Source organism: Oncorhynchus masou, chromosome 17 (assembly GCF_036934945.1).
Source record: "Oncorhynchus masou masou isolate Uvic2021 chromosome 17, UVic_Omas_1.1, whole genome shotgun sequence".
Lineage (NCBI taxonomy): Eukaryota > Metazoa > Chordata > Actinopteri > Salmoniformes > Salmonidae > Oncorhynchus > Oncorhynchus masou.
The window spans coordinates 39,477,480-39,493,571 of NC_088228.1; the positions used below are offsets into that span (position 1 = coordinate 39,477,480).

The 16,092-nt window shown below is 45.2% G+C and overlaps 1 pseudogene; it reads right to left on the reverse strand.

Annotated features, from left to right (window-relative positions):
* Positions 1-15,428, reverse strand: part of LOC135559029 (sodium/potassium-transporting ATPase subunit alpha-2-like) — a 29,316-nt pseudogene extending 13,888 nt beyond the window's left edge.
* Positions 15,429-16,092: the final 664 nt, after the last annotated feature.

The following is a 16,092-nucleotide window of genomic DNA, read 5'->3' on the forward strand; positions in this document are numbered from 1 at the left end:
CCTGCAGCTACCTAGCTAACAGCCTGCAGCTACCTAGCTAACAGCCTGCAGCTACCTAGCTCACACAGCCTGCAGCTAGCCTAGCTCACAGCCTGCAGCTACCTAGCTAACAGCCTGCAGCTATCTAGCTAACAGCCTGCAGCTACCTAGCTCACAGCCTGCAGCAGCTATCTAGCTAACAGCCTGCAGCACAGCCTGCAGCCTAGCTAACAGCCTGCAGCTAGCCCTAGCTAACAGCCTGCAGCTATCTAGCTCACAGCCTGCAGCTACCTAGCTCAGCCTGCAGCTATCTAGCTCACAGCCTGCAGCTACCAGCCTCTGCAGCTCTAGCTCACAGCCTGCAGCTAGCTCACAGCCTGCAATCTAGCTAACAGCCTGCAGCTATCCAGCTATCTAGCCTGCAGCTATCTAGCTGCAGCTATCTAGCTCACAGCCTGCAGCTACCTAGCTCACAGCTAGCTTGCAATAACCGTGGCATCCAGTACCGAAGCTATCCCTGAGGCCCACCTCCCGGCCTACTCAGCTGTTCACCCGAACCCCACTCATACACGGCTAGAGCCCAATACTCCACCGGATCCTTGCTGTAAACTCTGGACCTTGGCACCGGATCACCACTGCTACCGATTGGCTATGGTGGCTAACGCCACTGCCACGAAGCTAGCACCAGTTTGCCGTGAGCCAGGCGCATCTCCCGGCCAGCAAACTAAATTCTACAATACCTCTTTCGCCATCTGGCTTGGATTCTCTGTCGACACGGTGCCCCGCCGCACCACCACGACTGGTCTGCCGACGAATACTCCATCCGCTGTGCCTTCAACCGGCCTCCGTCGGAGCAGACGCTCCTACTAGCCCAGGGCTATTAACTTTAAACGCTGTGTCGCTAGCGTAGTGGTGGCTTCCCTGTTCCATCTACTGCTGCCCCCTGGACACTATGATCACTTGGCTACATAGCTGATGCCTGCTGGACTGTCCATTAATCACGGTACTCCATTCTGGTTATTTATTTTTTATCTGTCGGCCCCAGCCGCGAACTCAGGCTCTGTGTGTAGTTAATCCGACCCTCTCTGCCCATTCATCGCCATTTTACCTGCTGTTGTTGTGTTAGCTGATTAGCTGTTGTTGTCTCACCTGTTGTTTTAACTAGCTCTCCCAATCAACACCTGCGATTACTTTGTGCCTCGGTGTATGATTCTCTCAAATGTCAATATGCCTTGTATATTGTTGTTCAGGTTAGTTATCATTGTTTTAGTTTACAATGAAGCCCCTAGTTCCACTCTTCATACCTCTGATACCTCCTTTGTCCCACCTCCCACACATGCGGTGACCTCACCCATTACAACCAGCATGTCCAGAGATAGAACCTGTCTTATCATCACCCATTACCTGGGCTTACCTCCGATGTACCCGCACCCCACCATACCCCTGTCTGCGCATTATGCCCTGAATATATTCTACCACGCCCAGAAATCTGCTCCTTTTATTCTTTGTCCCCATCGCTCTAGGCAACCATTTTTGATAGCCTTTAGCCGCACCCTCATTCTACTCCTCCTCTGTTCCACGGGTGATGTGGAGGTAAACCCAGGCCCTGCATGTCCCCAGGCACCCTAATTTGTTGACTTCTGTGATCGAAAAAGCCTTGGTTTCATGCATGTCGACATCAGAAGCCTCCTCCCTAAGTTTTACTCACTGCTTTAGCACACTCTGCCAACCCTGATGTCCTTGTCGTGTCTGAATCCTGGCTGAGGAAGACCACCAAAAATTCTGAGATTTCCATACCCAACTATAACATTTTCTGTCAAGATAGAACTGCCAAAGGGGGAGGAGTTGCAGTCTACAGCAGTGATAGCCTGCAAAGTAATGTCATACTTTCCAGGTCCATACCCAAACAGTTCAAACTTATAATTTAAAAAATGAATCTCTCCAGAAATAAGTCTCTCGCTGTTGCTGCCTGCTACCGACCCCCCTCAGCTCCCAGCTGTGCCCTAGACACCATTTGTGAATTGATCGCCCCCCATCTAGCTTCAGAGTTTGTTCTGTTAGGTGACCTAAACTGGGATATGCTTAAAACCCCGGCAGTCCTACAATCTAAGCTAGATGCCCTCAATCTCACACAAATCATCAAGGAACCCACCAAGTACAACCCTAAATCTGTATACAAGGGCACCCTCATAGATGTTATCCTGACCAACTGGCCCTCCAAATACTCCTCCGCTGTCTTCAATCAGGATCTCAGTGATCACTGCCTCATTGCCTGTATCCACTACGGGTCCGCAGTCAAACGACCACCCCTAATCACTGTCAAATGCTCCCTAAAACACTTCTGCGAGCAAGCCTTTCTAATCGACCTGGCCCGGGTATCCTGGAAGGATATTGACCTCATCTCGTCAGTTGAGGATGCCTGGTCACTTCCTCACCATCTTAGATAAGCATGCTCCGTTCAAAAAATGCAGAACTAAGAACAGATATAGCCCTTGGTTTACTCCAGACCTGCCTGCCCTCGACCAGCAATAGCATCGAATAGTCCCCGCGATATGCAACTGTTCAGAGAAGTCAGGAACCAATACACGCAGTCAGTCAGGAAAGCAAAGGCCAGCTTTTTCAAGCAGAAATTTGCATCCCGTAGCTCTAACTCCAAAAAGTTCTGGGAGACTGTAAAGTCCATGGAGTACAAGAGCACCTCCTCCCAGCTGCCCACTGCACTGAGGCTAGGTAACACGGTCACCTCCGATAAATCCATGATAATCGAAAACTTCAACAAGCATTTCTCAACGGCTGGCCATGCCTTCCTCCTGGCTACTCCAACCTCGGCAAACAGCCCCCCCCCCCCCCAGCTACTCGCCCAAGCCTCCCCAGCTTCTCCTTTACCCAAATCCAGATAGCAGATGTTCTGAAAGAGCTGCAAAACCTGGACCCGTACAAATCAGCTGGGCTTGACAATCTGGACCCTCTATTTCTGAAAATATCCGCCGCCATTGTCGCAACCCGTATTACCAGCCTGTTCAACCTCTCTTTCATATCGTCTGAGATCCCCAAGGATTGGAAAGCTGCCGTGGTCATCCCCCTCTTCAAAGGGGGAGACACCCTGGACCCAAACTGTTACAGACCTATATCCATCCTGCCCTGCCTATCTAAGGTCTTCAAAAGCCAAGTCAACAAACAGATCACTGACCATCTTGAATCCCACCGTACCTTCTCCGCTGTGCAATCTGGTTTCCGAGCCGGTCACGGGTGCACCTCAGCCACGCTCAAGGTACTAAACGATATCATAACTGCCATCGATAAAAGACAGTACTGTGCAGCCATCTTCATTGACCTGGCCAAGGCTTTCGACTCTGTCAATCACCATATTCTTATCGGCAGACTCAGTAGCCTTGGTTTTTCTAATGACTGCCTTGCCTGGTTCATCAACTACTTTGCAGACAGAGTTCAGTGTGTCAAATCGGAGGGCATGTTGTCCGGTCCTCTGGCAGTCTCTATGGGGGTGCCACAGGGTTCAATTCTCGGGCCGACTCTTTTCTCTGTATATAGCAATGATGTTGCTCTTGCTGCGGGCGATTCCCTGATCCACCTCTACGCAGAAGACACCATTCTGTATACTTCTGGCCCGTCCTTGGACACTGTGCTATCTAACCTCCAAACGAGCTTCAATGCCATACAACACTCCTTCCGTGGCCTCCAACTGCTCTTAAACGCTAGTAAAACCAAATGCATGCTTTTCAACCGTTCGCTGACTGCAACCGCACACCCGACTAGCATCACCACCCTTGATGGTTCCGACCTAGAATATGTGGACATCTATCAGTGCCTAGGTGTCTGGCTAGACTGTAAACTCTCCTTCAAGACTCATATCAAACATCTCCCATCTAAAATCAAATCTAGAGTCGGCATTCTATTTTGCAACAAAGCCTCCTTCACTCACGCCGCCAAACTTACCCTAGTAAAACTGACTATCCTACCGATCCTCGACTTCGGCGATGTCATCTACAAAATAGCTTCCAATACTCCACTCAGCAAACTGGATGCAGTTTATCACAGTGCCATCCGTTTTGTTACTAAAGCACCTTATACCCCCCACTACTGCGACCTGTATGCTGTAGTCGGCTAGCCCTCGCTACATATTCGTCTCAAGACCCACTGGTTCCAGGTTGTCTACAAGTCCATGCTAGGTAAAGCTCCACCTTATCTCAGTTCACTGGTCACGATGGCAACACCCACCCGTAGCACGCGCTCCAGCAGGTGTATCTCACTGATCATCCCTAAATCCAACACCTCATTTGGCCGCCTTTCCATCCAGTTATCTGCTGCCTGTGACAGGAACGGATTGCAAAAATCGTTGAAGTTGGAGACTTTTATCTCCCTCACCAACTTTAAACATCTGCTATCTGAGCAGATAACCGATCGCTACAGCTGTACATAGTCCATCGGTATATAGCCCACACATGACCATCTGATCTTTTATCACTCCAGTGTTAATCTGCTAAATTGTAATTATTCGCCTACCTCCTCATGCCTCCTTATGCCTCATAGACTCTTTTTTCCTATTTTTTTTCTTCTGTGGTATTGACTTGTTTATTGTTTACTCCATGTCTAACTCTGCGTTGTCTGTTCACACTGCTATGCTTTATCTTGGCCAGGTCACAGTTGTAAATGAGAACTTGTTCTCAACTAGCCTACCTGGTTAAATAAAGGTGAAATTTAAAAACAAAAAAAATCTGCTTTTGTACTGTATTTTTTTGAGTGGCTATGACAGGAAAGATGTAGGGAACAGATTGATGCAGATTGAGAGGGGACACATAAAGGAAGGGCACAGACAACGGCCAGTGTGGTCTTGAGATAGTTGAGTCTCAAATGGCACTGTTTATACGGTACTGTACGTACCTAGAACTCTCTCTCCCAGCCCCCCCAGCTCCATGTAGGCACTCTGGAAAGCTTCGTTCCAGTTGGCATCCATTGGAACCTCCTGACCGTGGATCATGATGGTGCTACACCTAAGAGATGCACAAACACGTAGGATGTGTTCACCTTTTGCGGCCAATCAGTGAGAGATGTATTTAGAGGGCACGTCTATGCATCTTTGGCATAATGGCTTATGTGACTCCACCTATTGGGGGAGACACGGTTTTGATGTAAATAAATACCTGTCCAGTATTCTCTCAGGTGCTCCCTTCATAACGAGTAGGTGGCCATTTTCATTGTCTTCGTGTTCATGAATGGAAAGCTTTCAGAAGGTGGGTAGAAGACAAAAGTATACATAGTATATACATGTTTTACTCTTGTGTCAGTGGCGTTTTTAGTGGTTCTGGTGGTTCAAAAGAATTATGGATTGGGCTGTAGGTCTGTTTTTTTGATTTATGCAGTTGGGTCTATGCTGTATGTTTTGTGTTGTGAATGTCCACGTTGAAGGGGTAATTGTATACCTGGTACTTGTTGGTCGAGTTGAAGGGAATCTCTCCCACCTTGGGGTATCTGTTTCTCATAGAGCGGACACACCCACAGGAGAGCTCGATACATTTCAACAGCGCAGACTCTGACGCGTCGCCAGCAGTGTCCCTCTACGAAACAACACAACATCAAGCAGTCAGCAGGAGACGGTCTATTCACATTGTCCGAATGGGTTGCTGACTGAAAATTGGTTTAGTATGTGACTGCCCACATGAAAACAATACTATAGCATACAATGGTATAAATACTATAGTGTTCACTGTCGTGTTTTTGCGGGCTTTAATGTAGTATTTACTGTAGTATACTGTAGTATTTACAGTTAACTATCGTATAAATACTGAAGTAAAAGAACTGTAGTATATCCTATAGTAATTAAAGTAGTGTTTTTGCAGATTGTAGTATATTGCATTATTTACTGTAGTGTTTTTGTGGGAATTACTTTAGCATTTACTATAGTGTTTTTGTATTATTATCTTTGACATAGAAGTTGCGGCTTCTCCTTCAGAACACCTACTGTAGAAATACTAAAAGGGCATTTTCCATAACCTGTAAGTAGGTCGGGCTGGGGTTCAGACCCTAACATGTAGGGAGCACAATATATGGTTATATTTGGCATGTAGATTTCTCACTTATGGGTGGCACAAATTGTGATATAGGGGAGGACAATGGACGTGGTTTATGCAAATTAAATACTGTAGTATTTACTATAGTTTACAAAGTGTAGTGTTTTTACAGACTGAAGTGTTTTTGTGGACATTACTTTAGTATTTACTATTGTATTCTACAACATTCTATATTAAGTACTACACATAATCGAGGGACACTACAGTATGTAGTATACTATTCTGCAGTATACTATAGAACTATATAGTAAGTACTGTAGTATTAGATAGTAAACTGTAGTATTGCTACTGTAGCAGTTTGGAGGAAAGGGTTTTGTGTTGTTAGATTCAATGTGGCCAGGTGTGTGGACATTGGTGTGGGTCATTGGGGCACTTTAAATCGGACAACGGACTGTTTCAACCATTCCATTCCCGTCATTACCAGAAGCCGTCCTCCCCTCATCAGCCCCTACCGGTGTGGGTGTATAGTGGCCATCCCCTACCTTGAGAATGGGGAAGTTATCCTGCCCAGCTTTGAACTCAGCGCGGTTGCAGAGTCCAGCCACGTGAGACAGAGAGTGCCATGTAGCTGAGCTCTTGTCAAAGGTGGCACCTGAAGGAGCACAGGAGATGCTTCAGACTTGCAGAGGGATGATTCATTTGTTTCCAGAATTCACAGATTTTACAGAAATTCCAGTTGGAAGATTCCCAGATTTCCTGTATATTCCATCCTGATTCCGGGAATATTCCAACCGGGATTTCTGGAAAACCTGGGAATATTGGGAAAATTCCCGAATTTTGTAACCATAGACAATGTGACTGAGCTGAATTTGTATCTTTTTTCAGTATATTGTATAGCACACAGTATAGTATCTCTATTCTAAATTCTTACATCAAAGCTCATTTAACACAGCAGAGAAGCAAACTAATTCAAGGGGTCTGGTTGAATGTAGAAGGGACAGACGATGTCTGTAGGTGGTCTCACCAGACTGGTCCTCCGTAGTGTCGGCCTCATGGATCATGTTGTCAAACCACATGTGGGCCACAGTCATGCGGTTCTGGGTCAGGGTGCCTGTCTTGTCGGAACAGATGGTGGAGGTAGAGCCCAGGGTCTCCACAGCCTCCAGATTCTTGACCAGGCAGTTCTTCTTGGCCATGCGCTTGGCAGTGAGGGTGAGACAAACCTGAGAGACAGAGGGAGGGAGGGAGAGGAGAGGAAATGGATATTAGTCCTCTTACCCCTATACATATCTACCCCTACCACTCCTGTATGAAGCTCAATTACTTTCTCATGTTCTTCTTATTTCTATTTCTCATTCATTTTTGTTCTACTTTACCTTATTTTATAGTACTACCGGCATTGATTATTGCATTGTTGGGAAAGAGTTTTCAAGAAAGGCATTTCAGTGTAGTTGCACACGTGACAATAAAACCTGAAACTTGAGTAACGACAGAGTAGATGGTCAAAGATGGATAGATGGATGGAAAATCCTACTACAGAGCACACTCTCATAGACTTTGGTTTAAATCATGAGATTTAGCAAGAGATTTGCATGGAGACTTAGAATTATAATTTGGCCCATATACACAATACCAGTCCGTGGCCTTGGGGTGTCTAGCGGTCTAAGCCACTGCCTCCAGCACACATAAATGTACCACTGCCAGTACGGGATTGAATCTGGCCCACTGCTATTTCACTCACCAACTACAATAGTAGTCGGACTCACAGTGATGGTCCCTGCGACAGACTAGCGTCTTGTCCAGGGGGTGTACTTCAACATCAAGCACATCAACCTGCCTCACGCAAGATAGGCTACTGCCCCTAGGCTATGGGCCAATCTGACTGGGACATTCAAGGCATACTCACAGTGACGGTGGCCAGCAGACCCTCTGGTACATTGGCCACGATGATGCCGATGAGGAAGATGACAGCCTCCAGCCAGGTGTACCCCAGGATGATGGCCAGGATGAAGAAGGACACCCCCAGGAACACAGCCACGCCTGTGATCAGGTGGATGAAGTGCTCGATCTCCATGTTGATGGGAGTCTGGCCCGTTCCAGCCCCGAGGCCAGGGTGGCAATACGACCCATCACTGTGTGGTCACCGGTCCCTACTACTACACCCTGGGCTGTGCCTGAGGGAGGGGGGAGGGAAGGACAAGCAATTCATTCATTGAAGATGGATGATTGGATGGAATGGGGTAGATAGGAGGATAAATAGGTCAGATCTCCCTTGTAAAATCAAAATAAATGAATAAAAAGATAGGAAAGGATTTGTCCTACTGACCCTCCACACAGTTGGTGGAGAAGAAGGCGATGTTTCGAGTCTCCAGGGGGTTCTCATGGGTGAACTCTGTTGTGCGTGTCTGAGGCTCTGACTCCCCAGTCAGAGAAGAGTTATCCACCTTCACACACAGACAGAGGAAAGTTATCCAGTTGGACAGAAATAAATACAGACAGACATACATAGACAGACAGAGAGAGAGAGAGAGAAAGAGAGATAAAGAGAGAGAGAGAGATAAAGAGAGAGACAGCAACTAAGTAATCCACCTGGACAGATAGTAAGAAAGTGACCCTTGGACTCCCTGACCTCTCCTCACCTTGCAGCCAGCAGCGGAGACAACGCGGAGGTCGGCAGGGATCCGGTCTCCTCCTTTGATCTCCACCAGGTCTCCCCTCACCAATAGCTCTGCATTGATTGTCATTTTCTCTCCCTCCCTGATCACCAGGGCTTGCTGCCAGGGATGGATAAGAGAGAGGAGAGATGAAAGAGAGAGACAAAGGGGCGGTTGAAAGGGGAGAATGAAACTTTTTTCGATAAACGTTCATTGGCAAATCCAAAGTTGGCTCAAATTATTAGTTGTGTTATGTTGGATAAGCTTATTATGCTTCTCAAGTCAGTGTAAGCCCACTCGAGGCACTCAAAGGAAATTAAATTACTTGAATTGGAAGAATTTCCAAGGGGATTTAAGCCTATTATAGCCTTCACACACTTTTAAGATGGCCAAATGGCACCCTATTCCCTATATAGTGCATTACTTTTACCAGGGCCCTGGGCTTGGTCAAAAGTAGTGCAGTTTCCTTTCGAGTGGCGCAGCGGTCTAAGGGACTGCATCGCAGTGCTAGAGACGTTACTACAGGTCTGGGTTCGATCCTGGGCTGTGTTGCAGCCCGGCTACGACCGGGAGACCCATGAGGCGGCGCACAATTGGCCCAGCATCATCCGGGTTAGGGGAGGGTTTGGCCGGCTGGGATGACCTTGTCCCATCGCGCTCTAGCAACTCGTGGTGGACCGGGCGCATGCACGCTGACACGGTCGCCAGTTGTACGGTGTTTCCTCCGACACATTAGAGTGGCTGGTTTCAGGGTTAAGCAAGCAGTGTGTTAAGAAGCAGTGTCGCTTGGCAGGGTCATGTTTCGGAGGATGCGTGACCTTCGTCTCTCCTCAGTCCGTACGGGAGTTGGAGCGATGGGACAAGACTGTAACTACCAATTGGATATAAGGAAATTGGAGATAAAGGGGGGTAAAAAGTACAATACAAAATACAAACTAAATAAGTAGTGCACTTTAAAGGGAATAGGACCCTGGTCAACTGTGTACTATAAAGGGAATAGGGCCATCTCATAGGGTGCCATTTGGGACGCCGACAAAGCAATATACTGTGCTGTCTCAGCTCAGCTCACCTGAGGAACCATGTTCTTGAATGAGTCCATAATGCGGGAGCTCTTGGCCTCTTGGTAGTAAGAGAAACAACCAGTGATGATGACCACAGCTGACAGAACCACTCCCAGGTACAACTGTTATGGGAGAGGGAGGGAGGAGAGAGGGAGTGAGATAGAGAGAGGGAGGTAGAGAGAGAGGTGGGGAGAGAGGGAGGTAGAGAAATAGAGAGAGAGAGAGTGATGGGGTAGAGAAAGAGAGAGGAAGAGGGCTGTATAGAGAGAGAGAGAGAGAGAGAGAGAGAGGGAGAGAGAGAGAGAGAGAGAGCGAGATAACAAGATGACCAGATGAAGGTTATTGGTGGTGCACTACAGTATATGGCATACAGTATATCAACATAATTGTGAGTGAAAGTGATGTTGATGATGATGGTTGTTTTATTTGTGTACTGTATGTACTGTATGTAAGTGTGTTTGCAACCAGGTTGGCAGTGATGATGATGATGATGATAGACAGTGTTAGCTAATAACTGGGCAACTCTGTTGCTGTTGCTGACGACACAACTGTTTTTGGATCAAGGCAATTCTGTAGGGCAGCTTAAAGAGGCTCTTAAAGCTGACATGACCAAAACGTCAAATGGGATAACCCACAATAAATAAGTGCTGAAAACAAAGAAACCAAGGCAATGCTAATAGGTACAAAGGAGAGAAGTAACAAACACACAGCTGACATTTGGCGGGACAACCATCGAAGAGGTTTCAGAGACTAGGCTGTTAGGTGTACCGCTAGACAGTCTCTCTTGGTCATCACCACTGCAACAAAATCATTGGCACCTCCTGTACGCTCAGAAGGATTGCGAAATATATGCCAGTGCAAATTCTAAAATAACTCTCACAAGCTCTCATCCATAGTCAAATGAACGACTGCTCTGTCATCCGGGGTAATGCAAGTGTCGGTGACCTAAAGAGCCTGCAAATAGTGCAAAATAAGACAACCAGAATGGTTCTGCAATAGGGTTAGGAGAGGCCCTCCGTAGAATCGCAAACTGCACTGGAATGGCTGACTGTCAAGGAAATGATAGAAAATAATATACTAACTAACCCTTTTTCATAAAATTCACCACTCTGGACGACCAACCACTATATATGATAAACTGGATGTACTCATAGACAAACACTCTCGTAACACACGAAGCAGAACCAAGGCCACGTATAGACCACCTAAACCCAATTTAGAGCTAGTTAAAATAGCTTTTAGTTTCAGGGCAGTGAAATTCTGGAACTCTTTGCCAGAAAGTTAGAAAATCTTGTCAAATCGTTTTTTTTAGAAGAATAATTCACAAAGCACATTAATCAACAACTAGAATGGGTCTAAGAGGTTAATATAATATGTGATCTTGTATTTCAATTAAAATGAATATGTGCACATGAGGTATGTGGGTGGGTGAGGGTTGGGGGCTTGGCAGGTGTAACTCGCAATATGCAAAGGTATGGGAATGTGGATCTGTGTTTGTGTTTTTACTTTGTTTTTGTTACTTTTCTACATTTCTTTATGTTTTTTTAAACATTTCCTAAAGACTCTTGGAAGACGAGCCCTTGGTGGGCTAAAAGAGATCCTGATCAAATCAAAAGAAATCAGCACAAACAGATCTGGGACCAGGTTGGTTAATGTGTAGTGAACATGACAGATGTTATACAGGCTAGCCTTGAGGCGGTTCTCACGTTGTCATTGGCTGGCTCGTCTTCCGTGGCCACTTGGATACTGTAGGCCAGGAAGCAGAGGATGGCACCGATCCAGAGGAGCAAGGAGAAGCCCCCGAACAGCTGACGGCAGAACTTCACCCACTCTGGCGTGGTGGGAGGGGGGGTAAGCACGTTGGGCCCATCCCTGGCCAGCACCTCCAGAGCCTTGGCATTGGTCAAACCCTGGAAGACAATGAATGAATTCTTTAATGTCCCATAGGGAAATTTGCTTGGCAATATTACAGGCATTCCTGGCATACAAATATTACATTGCAGAACATACAACACTTTACACAACTTGTACCACAGTCACTTAGACAATCACTGTCCGTCAGCAGACAGACCATCACTACGGAGACTCTGTTTATTAGTTATTTAACTAGGCAAATCAGACAGTCGCAACAACAAAATCATGTTTTCCATTTCTACGGCCCTTTTGGTTGTTGTGTGTAGTGGGGCAGCTAAAGCATGGGATTCTGCCTTTTGTGATAGAGGCACCACATTTCACACACATCTAGGGCATGCCTGGAGAAGGGTGGCAGATAGCCTAGCGGTTAAGAGCGAATCCCCGAGCCGACTAGGTGAGAAATGTGTCAACGTGCCCTTGAGCAAGGCACTTAACCCTAATTTCTCCTGTAAGAGCGTCTGCTAAATGACTAAAATGTCAAATGTAAGAGAAGTATCATCGTGCCAGTATAGTACCATTGCAGATTTTGTCCATCACCCCCTGGTGGCCATTTCTAATATGGCAACTAAACAACATTTTAGTTCTGTGTGAGATAAAGTCCGTAGGATTAAAGATGAGACAGACAGACATCGCTCCATATGGGACCTATATTACTTCACTGATATTCACTGTAATACCACTGAACACCAGTAATGGAGATACCATGTGGGACAGGGATGAGAACCCTGTGGACTCAACTTGGACCACAAGGACAAACATGGACCAAAGTAACAGTTGGGGGGTTTGTGTGCGTGTAGCACTGACAAGAAGCAGTAGTTATGTCGAGATTAGATCAGGGCTAGGAGATTAAAATGACTCGGCAGAGCAGAAGGGAGGGCAGCTGTGTGTGTGTGTGTGTGTGTGTGTGTGTGTGTGTGTGTGTGTGTGTGTGTGTGTGTGTGTGTGTGTGTGTGTGTGTGTGTGTGTGTGTGTGTGTGTGTGTGTGTGTGTGTGTGTGTGTGTGTGTGTTACCCGAGCCAAGTCGACTGTGTAGCGCCTTTCCAGATCGTCTAATGATATCTTGTGATCATCCTGTGAAAGAACAGAATAATCTGATTTACTCAAATAAACCACAGCCAGAAGGTCATTATTCAATAAGAAACGTACTGCACTGAGTTCTTTACACGTGACAGCCTGTCTGCGTCCCAAATGGCACTCTTGGTAACCAGGCTAATTTGGTGCACTATTATTGACCAGAGCCCTGTGGGACCTGGTCAAAAGTTGTACACTGCATAGATAAGAGGGTGTCATTTGGGACACAACAACCGACAGCCAGTTGCTCTTACCATGGACACCTCCTTCTTGAGCTCATCCAAGTCCCTCTCCTTCTTCTTCTTCTTTCCTCCTCCATTTTCGGCACCACTCTGAGGAATGAGGAGATGATCACATCAAACATAAGCCCTTAACTCAAACCTCCCAAACACAGAGGGAGAAATATACATAGGCATCATATATATAATGAGTTATAGGATCCCTATGGAAGTATATCCATGTTTATATTATATATTCGTGTTCATAAATCATTGTTTAAACATTTCACTACTGTATAGTAGGATATCGTTGCTTTGTGTGTTGGTTAATTTGTGAAAATATGTCAATGGAAAGTCTGAGTTGACATTAGTGTTGTTCAGATCGGAACAGTCGCTGATGAAGAATGCAGCTTCATGGAAATCATCTGCTGCTGTCACTCTCTCTTTCAGAACGTGTGAAGGAGTGAAAGCGACAGCGAGAGAGCAAAGGAATGAGTGTGTGAGAGAGCGACACATTGAAAAAGCAATCAAAAAGAGTTTGAGAGTAGAGTGTTGGTGGAGTGCAGGAAATGTGCCTGACTTAGCAATTTCCCTGGTTTCCTCTACTGTATGTTATAACAGATCATCTCCAACACCTGATAGAAAACAATTTCCCCGGTTTCATCTACTGTATGTTATAACAGATCATCTCCAACACCTGATAGAAAACAATTTCCCCGGTTTCCTCTACTGTATGTTATAACAGATCATCTCCAACACCTGATAGAAAACAATTTCCCTGGTTTCCTCTACTGTATGTTATAACAGATCATCTCCAACACCTGATAGAAAACAATTTCCCCGGTTTCATCTACTGTATGTTATAACAGATCATCTCCAACACCTGATAGAGAACAATTTCCCTGGTTTCCTCTACTGTATGTTATAACAGATCATCTCCAACACCTGATAGAAAACAATTTCCCCGGTTTCATCTACTGTATGTTATAACAGATCATCTCCAACACCTGATAGAGAACAATTTCCCTGGTTTCCTCTACTGTATGTTATAACAGATCATCTCCAACACCTGATAGAAAACAATTTCCCTGGTTTCCTCTACTGTATGTTATAACAGATCATCTCCAACACCTGATAGAGAACAATTTCCCCGGTTTCATCTACTGTATGTTATAACAGATCATCTCCAACACCTGATAGAAAACAATTTCCCTGGTTTCCTCTACTGTATGTTATAACAGATCATCTCCAACACCTGATAGAGAACAATTTCCCCGGTTTCATCTACTGTATGTTATAACAGATCATCTCCAACACCTGATAGAGAACAATTTCCCCGGTTTCCTCTACTGTATGTTATAACAGATCATCTCCAACACCTGATAGAAAACAATTTCCCCGGTTTCCTCTACTGTATGTTATAACAGATCATCTCCAACACCTGATAGAAAACAATTTCCCCAGTTTCATCTACTGTATGTTATAACAGATCATCTCCAACACCTGATAGAAAACAATTTCCCCGGTTTCCTCTACTGTATGTTATAACAGATCATCTCCAACACCTGATAGAAAACAATTTCCCCAGTTTCATCTACTGTATGTTATAACAGATCATCTCCAACACCTGATAGAAAACAATTTCCCCGGTTTCATCTACTGTATGTTATAACAGATCATCTCCAACACCTGATAGAAAACAAAGTCAGCTGGAATTGAAACAGGTTATACAACTGAAATTCTGTAATATGTGTGAATAGAGATCTTGATAATATATTGATGGTATTAGTTATCTAGGCCCTAATCCTACAATCCAATGTGGTCACAAAATGCCTCAGCACAACGGCATATAGAGCCGGCGCCCGGCCACGATTAGAAAACCGGCTCAGATTTTCCATGATGTCTGTGGTTGTATGTGACATGTCTAGGGTTGTAAAATTCTGTTAACTTTCCCAAAATGCCCAGGTTTTCTAGATTTCCTGGATGAAAGATTCCTGTAATCATACAAGAATAAGCAGGAAATCCAGAATCCTCCAACCAGAATTTTTTGGAAAGTTACAGGCATTTTACAACACGAGACATGAGTGTTGGTGTTAGACAATAAATTGACCCCAACTCCACCATACATACATTCATATGACGGACTGTGTATGTGTGTAAAAAGCAGAGTTGGGGTCAATTCCGTTTCAATTCAGTCAATTCAGGAAGTAAACTGAAACTCCAATTTTCCTCAATGCTTCTGTGTGTGAGATTTTTTTCAATTTCAGTTTACTTTCTGAATTGAAATTGAATTGACCCCGACCCTGGTATAAAGGACAGGAAAATACCCCTCTATATGCATGAATAAATAAGTGAAGAGAACTTACCCCTTTCCCCATGCTTGCGGCGTTGCAACTGTAAGTTGAAATGTGAAGGGCAGACCTTTCGTCCTGACAGACAGGGCACTGATCTCTAACACGTGGAAAAGAAGCGGATGACTTTTTGGGTGGCTGGGACTGACACCCACCCTCCCCTCTCCTTCACCTCCCCTCTTGTCTCCTGTAAGGGTAACCTGATACCTCCCCAGCACTAGCACCCCCACCCCGGCCCCTGGGGGCCACAGAGGGGGCTCTGTGGTGTTACCTGCACCTGCTGCCCCCTCTGTCAGGAACAACCCAGAAGAGCGCTGTCATAGGCTAGCACCTCTATTGCCACTGAAAACAATAAGAAACAGTGACAACAATCAAACAAACAAACGGCAATATTAACCTCACATGTACCATGAAGAACCCTATCAGGAAGTAGATAATCCAACGACTTTTCAAAATAAATTGGAATGGAACAGACATGGAGAACACTAGTCATTTTCATTTGGGTTTATTTTATTCTCCTTTTACAACCGAGATGTGTTTGATGCTTTAATTTTTATTTACCTTCCCTTTACAACATATTTTAAATAACAATCAAATGTATATGATTAGTGCACTTTAATTATAAGCATTAAAATAAACGTAAAAATGTAAGAAGCTTGAGGTTTCTAAGAAAGGAATGTTATCTAACAACCAGAACAATACATACAGTACACAATCCAGACTACAAAACATTGTGAAGACATTTTAAAGCAGTTTGTTTTATGTCAGGAGTCCGTGTGGCTGTGCTGAAAAATAAACTAACGAAACATTCAAACTGA